This window comes from Pelmatolapia mariae, linkage group LG1 (genome assembly GCF_036321145.2).
Source record: "Pelmatolapia mariae isolate MD_Pm_ZW linkage group LG1, Pm_UMD_F_2, whole genome shotgun sequence".
NCBI classification, from domain to species: domain Eukaryota; kingdom Metazoa; phylum Chordata; class Actinopteri; order Cichliformes; family Cichlidae; genus Pelmatolapia; species Pelmatolapia mariae.
In genome coordinates this window covers 9,961,400-9,970,124 of record NC_086227.1, presented here as the reverse complement: position 1 = coordinate 9,970,124, position 8,725 = coordinate 9,961,400, and positions in this window count along the sequence as shown.

Genomic DNA, 8,725 nt, shown 5'->3' with positions numbered 1-8,725 from the left:
TAGAAGAAAGGTGATTTAAGTGACTTTGAATGTGGCATGGTTTTTGTGCCCGGTGGGCTGGTCTGAGTATTTCAGACACTGCTGATCTACTGGGATTTTCCCACATGGCCATTTCTAGGGCTTGCAGAGAATGGTCTGGGAAAAAAAAGAAAATATTCAGGGAGCGACAGTTTGCGGGAAAAAAAATGCCCTGTTGATGCCAGAGGCCAGAGGAGAATGGCCAGACTGCTTCAAGCTGATAGGAAGGGTAGAGTTCACACGGGCTCACCAAAATTGGACAATAAAACGTCATCTGATCTTATAAGACTCGACCTCTGCTGCGATATTCAGATGGTAGGGTCAGAATTTGGCATAAACAACATGAAAGCATGGATCCATCCTGCCATGTGTCAGCTGTTAAGGCTGGTGCTGGGCGTGTCATATCATTCTCATATTAAACAGTTAAAGTCAGAACCACTTTTAAAACATTTTCCCCCTTCCAGACAGGATTACAAGGAAGCAGTAGTAGACCCAGCAAAAATCTCTTTCACTAATAAAAGAAAATTTCACTGTCATTATTATTATTATCATCATCATCATCATCATCATCATCATCATCATTATTATTATTATTATTGTTAGTATTATTATTATTATTATTATTATTATTATGCATGGCACAAAATAAAATGTGGACAAAGGAAAGGATTTAATGCTATTCCACATGTGCTTTATAAATAAAGGTAATTACCAATGTTAAAATGTTCCATTTAAAGTTTGCATTGTAACTCTGCCTGCATTGGTTTTACTTCAGGTTTTAGAATTGCAAAATTACCAGCTTGTAGGTAATTCTAAAAACTGGAATTTTTTAGCATTACCTAAATAGCTTTTGGATATATTGCTAATATTAGCTCACATTAGCAATATAAATTTGTATAATTACCATAATTTATGATCATTCATATCACAAATTAATATGACTTGAGCTATCATGTGAAAAACATTTATAAGACTTGGAAGCATCAACAAAGGCAGTATGTGGATTGTATCTATATCAGGATAAACATATATGAGTGGACAGCATTTATTTTTACGTTGTGACTAGTAATCTAATCTTTTTGTTTTTTACAACCTCTGTAATGAAGTGTTGTGATTCACCAGTTTGTACAAATTTATAGAACATGAAGACATGAAAATATGGAACAACAAGGTAAACTTTCATAGCCCATCTTTGGGGGGAGTTGTACTATGACAACAGTAGCTAATGTTACCCAGCAGCCTAGTTTGTGCAGATGGATACTCTGAGCACAGCAGTTTTCTTTTCCTAAAGCTTTATGAAGTCTCCTTCACATCTTGACCTTGATGCTTTCCACTGATGTCAAAGAAAATGATTAGAAAAAGAAATAAAAAAGTTGTTGGGGGGAGTTTTTTAGTGACTTTTTGACTGTAACCTTACACCACCTAAGTTAGCTAGTTGATTCACTCAGCATTCAAATGGTTTCCCGGCTCAGAGCGTAGGGGCACCTTCAAACCTGAAAACAATGAGCAGCATTTTTCTCTGTTTTCTGAATTGAAACAGTGTACACCAGTGTGCAACAGTATGCAGTAAGCTTAGAGGCAGGCTTTCACTTCTTTGGCAAGCTTTTCAGCAGTGTCATCCAATCCGCAGTAATGTGTACATAAATCTTGCAATATTTAAAAGGCAGCGTGCACAGTGAATCAGCTGGCATCTGGGCAACACATGGCTAACATGACACAGTGTTCAATGCACCATGAACACACACATGCACAAAATACACGTAGTATGCAATTTCAATTGGCCTCACCTGCTTGATGAAACTAGATATAATGAAATTAATTAATAATTGCCCTTTGGGGATAAATAAAGTGTTTTTTAAATAATAATGGATTGCATTTTATATAGCACTTTTCGAGACCCTCAAAGCGCTTTACAATTCCACTATTCATTCACACACTGGTGGAGGCAAGCAATAGTTGTAGCCACAGCTGCCATGGGGAAGACTGACAGAAGCGAGGCTGCCATATCGCACCATCGGCCCCTCTGGCCATCACCAGTAGGCGGTAGGTGAAGTGTTTTGCCCAAGGACACAACAACCAAGACAGAGAGAGCTGGGGATCGAACCGGCAACCTTGCGGTTACAAGATGAGCTCCCCAACCCCCTGAACCACAGTCGCCCACGCGTATGAATTTGAAGTGTGAATAATACACTAACTGCTCCATAGTTATTTCATGTGTTATCACAAAGCAACTGCTGTTGACATTGTTGATTTTGGACATGATTTGGAGTGTATTTGAAGGAAAACAACTAGATGGTAGCCAAGATGCTTTGAGAACTGATACTGCACACTTAAAGATGTTTAGATTAAGGCTTAAGTTCCCCTGCAAAAATTCCTAACCTTACCTGTAAAAATGACAAACTGAGCATTTACCATACAGAAGGTGGCATTCCCAATCACAAATGTATTTCTGTTGATGTTTCCACAGTTTGTCTAATCACAATAAAACACTGTGCCGCTGCAGCACCTCATCTCCTCTATCTCGCGTAGACACCGACACACAGCTTCACACACTACAAACATCTCCTCATCATCTGACTCTGTGTGAGAAGCTAAAACAGCATCCGCTCTCTGGAGAGTCCCATGTCAGCGCAACAAATTTGTATGCACAGCAAACAGTGAAGAAGACTGTGCCAAATCAATACAAATTATGTGTTTAATAATGTTTCTGTGAGCAAAACACATTAAAAATAAATATACAGCGCTCATTATTATGTTAAAATCAGCTATTGCTTTTAAACCGTGTTATTTATTCAGTATACGTTTTATTTTTAGGATACTGCTTTATTAGTGCATTCCTCAAAATGATCAGTACTCATAAATGTTCAAAAACACTTGACTTCTTTTTATATTATATATTATATTATATATCTATTTTGTCAAGTTTCTATTAATATCTCTGCGCTCTCCTGGACAGTGAACTCACACACTGTACCTGAAATCCTCTAAGGTCCTTCTCCCAGTTTTGGGGTTAAATTCCATAATGTTCCTTTTAGTTTTGTCTCTCATATAAAGATATTATTTTTTCACATCTGTTCCTGTTGTTCCTTCACTCTACAGTACTTCTCAGTCCTTTTCTGCTTCTTCTCTCAGGGAACTGGCATTATCACATCTATCTGACGTGCCCTTTTCTTATCCTTGTCAACAACTGTTACCTGGTTAGCCAGCTGCTTGTCTTGAGGTCCCGCAGGATCTTAATTCTCCTGCTGAACTACTTTCAGTGGTGTCTTCCATTGGGACTTGGGGAGTTCTAACCCATATTCCACACAGATGTTCCTGTACGCTATCCCAGCAACTCAGTTATGCTTGTCAGTATATGTTGTCCCAGCTTGCATCTTGCATTTAAACATAGAACCCACTTGACTAAGACTCGATTCTAGTAAATCTAAGCACAAAGGCAAGAAAAAATAGTGAACTGAGAGCACAATTTTACTAGAGAAAACTAATACTAGAGAAATACACTGAAGCTGTACATTTTCTTTCATGTTAAGCAAGGTCACAGGAAATGGTGCATGACTGTCAAGCATGGATGGAGGACTCAGTTCACTGCTTACACAGTTGCAGACACACAATCACGCCTGTGCTCACTGGCATTCTCTTTAATTCCAGGGACAGGTGTTCTTCTTTCTTTGTACTGCCTCGCTGCAGAAAACGAAAAAAAAAAAACAAACAAAAAAACATCTTCAGCAGATATGTCATGCTCATGCAGCACACACATAGGCTGTTCTTAGACATGCTCCCACTGTAGTCAGCACCATGCCAGAGGAATTTGGTCTGTTTTTGCTGTTCTGAGGGTTATTCACTGAACAAAAGTGCACGTGTCCTGGCATACATTTCTTAGCTGTGTGTTATTATATCAGCAGTGTCGGGGCTTTTGTTTTTGTCTCCGGCTGTGCAGCTGGTATGATTGTTTCAAATGATAGGACTAACAATGACAAAGTCATTGCTGGATAAAATGTGTGAGTAATGCTCTGTAAATATCTTGTTATTAATGCGTATGCTAAGTACTTTCAGCGTTGTATTCATGTAAATACAAACAATAATGAATGGTGGACAATAAGGGTCTCGGTTTTAGGTTGGAGACAGCTGCAGATAAACTGACTTATTCATAGAAACAAGCATCTACATGCACAAGAAAAAAAAATCATAAATGAGACACAAAATTAGAAAAAGCTGTTCTGTAATTGTCATTACTGCTGTGATCCACAATGTGGTGCTCTTTCATAAGGTAAAGCAGCTCATTACTTCTCTCAGTAGGATCCCCTTGATTTATAAGGGCACGAAAATGCATTGTAATTTTTAAATATATACCCAGTTGTTTTCACAGCTAATGTTAGTTGAAAACAATTTTCTCAGCTAATCATACCTGAAAAGGAAACCCTGCTTATCTCCCGTGATTATGGATATCACTTGTGTACACAAACCATTCACGCCCATCATATTAACATATTAAGAGCAATATGTTTTGGGATGTAGGTCGTTATATATGTCGTTATATAAAAAGACAAATGTCTTTTGGTTTTCATTTTAGTCCTTGTAGATGACTCATTGATTGTACCACTAACTTAATGAGAGGCTACTATAAATTAAATCAAGCTGTGGCCTGTGTGATTTACAGTACCTTGTATAGTGAGTCACTGTGGATTTTGCTATGATAATGGTTTGCAGTTTATCATAATGATTTGATAAACCATAAAGAAAAAGCAGAAGGATAATGGGAAATATTGTTCCTGTGGGAAGATTCACATCAGCTGTGTTACTTGGATGCTTTAACCTGGACGCTCTCTACCGTGATGCTTTCACAATCCCCACCCAGCTATTTATTCTGATCATTAGTCCTCAGTATATATGTTCCCCGATCAAAAATGCAAGCTAATGACAAATTTACTCTCATGGCCTTTGTGGCAACGCCGTGACAACCCTCATCAAACAGAAATGTGTCACATCCACTGAGTTCAAAATGCATCCATCTATGCAGACAAACTGTCAGAGCTAAAAAATGTTCTGCTGATCTTATAAAGACAACAGAATGTTTAATGCGCGCAAACCTTAAGTGATAAAGCGGACTCTTTATTGATCATCACTTTGTATTTGACTGTCTTGAGAAATGCTTAATTGAACACTGGGAAACATTAGCCTCCTTACTTCATGCATATGTGACTGCCAATCATCCGTCTTCCTTTTATAGTGGTGCATCGTTGCCATTCTTCACACATTCTTAGTCACCATCTGTCAAAAAATGAATAATTGAGCATAATATCTTCTGCTGTTTAACATTTGCTTTACTTGTAGACTGACATTCCTTCGAGGGGTTGTCCTTGTGTTTTTTTTATCTGTGCTTTGATACTATTAATGAACCACAATGAGAGGAGCTGCACTGGTGTTGTAAGCAGGTCAGATTTGTGTTCTGTAAGGAGCGTTTATGCACTGATTGAACAGTTAGTCCTACTCCTACTCTGCAGCTCTGCACTCATATGTTGGCACATGTCTGTTAACGACATTTTATTCACCAGCATTTACTTAGCAACCTGACTCGTTCTGCTGGGAAAATGTGACTTTCAAATTTATGTCCACTAGCATCATCGCTATCAGCTGCTGATTTCAGCATGTCACTATTTCAGTTTTGTAGAAAATAAACATGAATGTGATGATGAGGAATAACCTAAAACAAAAAGATTCTCACAAAAAGTGGCAGGTTTCCTCTTCTGTAATTTCTTATGGCATGTGTTTAAAGATAACGGTGACTTTAATTCCAAGAATTAAAAGTAGGTAAGTAGTAAGTAAGTAAATAAAGGTAAGTAATTATTAAAAGTAATTAAAGACATGTAATTAACCCATGTTCTAAACTGCCCTTTAAAAGAATGTTGGTATCACTTTAAAAACAAGTGTTTTGCCACATCTAACTTATACTGAAAGATTTTGTTGATGGCTAAAAAGCTCTGCATTACAAAACTGACATGATTGATGTGGTATTGGTGCAGAGCTGCTTATTTACACACCATCAAACATGAAACAAGAGTAGCATTCATTCTCAGTCATGCACCTGACCACTTAGCAAGTGCTGGCACCGTGTCCACTCTCTTCTAACGATTTCTGTAGGGTAAGAATGATAGACGTTAACGTCAGCAGGATGAAATATCACCTCGCTAACTATACAGTCAATTAGCTTATCAAAGGTTAATAATGAGTTAAGTATTACCCCAGATTTTTTTTGGCAAACGGTTGAAGGCTTTTAATGGTCACGATGATGAGGATGGGGAAGCTAAATATGCCAAACTCTGACTGGCTCTCATTAAAGCTTGGGAGAAAGTCTTTGATGTTTTCAGACTCAGTCACTTCAGTCAATATTAGAAGTAAATATCCCTCCTGCTGTTTCTATTGGATGCTTCTTGTATATTAATTTGTGCACACACACACACACACACACACACACATACATATATATATAAAAACACAGCTTTAAAGCTGCAAACAGAGGATGCCTGTTTCTTCTCTCAGTCCTCACATTTAACTTCTTGTTCTCTGAGGCTCAGCGTTTAACTCATGGCCTACCGCTTCCTAATCATCATGACTGAACATGACATAAATGAGTCAGTGTGACTCTTAAGGCGTTCAGGCCTCCACATATTCGGCGCTGATTGCTAGCAGCAGAAGTCTCTTCACATCTGACCACTCACGCTCTCTGAACAACTTGGTCCCTCGTTAGGATGTGATAGTTTTCCAGCAGAGGGAAACTTAGGGGGAAGCTGCTGCATGCATTTGGAGACCTTGTTACGTAGGTCTAAAAATGCATCCGCACAGTCGTCATGGTTTGGCATTAAATCCTCACTAATAAGTCTAATTGGAGAAAACTACCCTCAAACACTTTTAACACAAACCGACAGTTATTTTTTATTGCATTATGTCGTTGACTGGAGATAGGTTTTCTTAATTCTGTGGCTATCTGTAAAAATGTAGACTAAGTTATGTCACATTGACCTATTTCCAGTGATTGCTATAAATTTATAAACTACTTCAGCTCTTACAGGATAAAATTGGAAAAAAGAAATCCCCTCCTTCTTCATGTTGAAATCTGTTAACAAGATATTCCTCTTTTATGGCTGCTAAAAAAAAAAAAAGACTGTGTGATATTAATATCAATGCAAATAGCAGCCCGGATTCCCAAAATGTTCCGCCACCTAAGTGTTGATGCAATGAAACTTAACTACTCCTCTTAAATTAAACATTAACAACAATCCCAGATTTTTTTTAAGGCTTTGTGGTATGGCTCAGGAGGAGGCAGTTAACTTGTAATTGGATGAGAAGTAGAAAGAGCCTTCCAGGTTGTATTTTCACCGTGTTTTGTAGATTTACCCGTTCAACCGATCATGCATGTGTAATGTACTGACAAGTACTCGTCTTCACACGTAGCATAGTGTTACAAACAAATTGACAACAAAATGCTGCAGATGTGTGAAACTAGTTTTAAATGCAACTCAAGAATAATGTCTTTCATAAGTATTTTATTAACAAACTGACAATAGGGTCTCTAAGAGCATGTTTATGCAAATATAGTAGCATGAAAGCACAGATTTCATAGTTTTATTCAGTGATTCCCTTATTTGCAAAAACACATTATATCATTTTCTTATTGCCGCTGTAGCTTTTATGGTAAAGTCAACTATTTAACATGCTCATGCACAAACCCCAGAGCCCACAAAGCCTTGGCGCATGTGTTTACAAGCTTACAGCACAGCGGTTTTGTGTTTCTACGCAGTATTCACACAGTTTGTGAATTAAATATGCAGGGTTAAAAAGCATCAGCTCATCACTTTGCAACAAGCCCTCAGAAACAGAGCTGAGTCCTGCACTACTGTTGGTATTTTGGCCAAAATGTGAACTGTAGATCATCTAACACCCTAGACTCAAGAAAAGAAGGTCGGTGACACTCATTACAAAAGTGAAAATCGCAAAACAGTGTGGGAAAGAAAATCACGATCATCACACCGGTTCAAAAGCTAATCTTTGGACTCACTGATCGCTGAAGTATTATCCTAAAACAGCATCTGTCCAATCGGCAACCAAAGGCATAACAGACCTGTACTTACACACATACTGAAGCAAACTGTGCTTCTTGTAGAAACAGCTTGAAAGGTGGTCTTTTTTCAGGTTTACCAAAAATAAAAGCACCAGAACAAAAGTGTACTATGGCAACACTGGTTAGTCCTCATAGTGCAGAAAAAGCTGTTTCTTTAGTAACACTGAAAGTGAAAGAATACTGTTCACAAGGTATCCAAGCTTCCAAGCTGCTGTTATGTTCATGGATGTTGACTTTTTGCCAGGAACCTGCAGCTTTGGCCTCAGTCTTTTAGCACAACATCGTGCATACAGACATCAAACCATGTCAACACCCCATTTTTACTGGGTTAACAAATTCAGTCAGCTAAAGACCCTATTAAATTAAACAGCTAGCTGACTGTAGCAAATCAAGTCTACCATCAAGGCACTAAACATCCTGACAGTTATTGTCCTCCATTTGAAATAAAGAACCCATTTTTCATTAATTTTTTCTCTGCAAAAATAGCAGTTTCAACTGTGCAGTCTGCCACAGTTATCACTGTTAACTTAAGGTAACTTAAGGTAAAGCTTGAAAGATGTAGCAGTATTAAGGGTGGGGTTTAAGCAAATG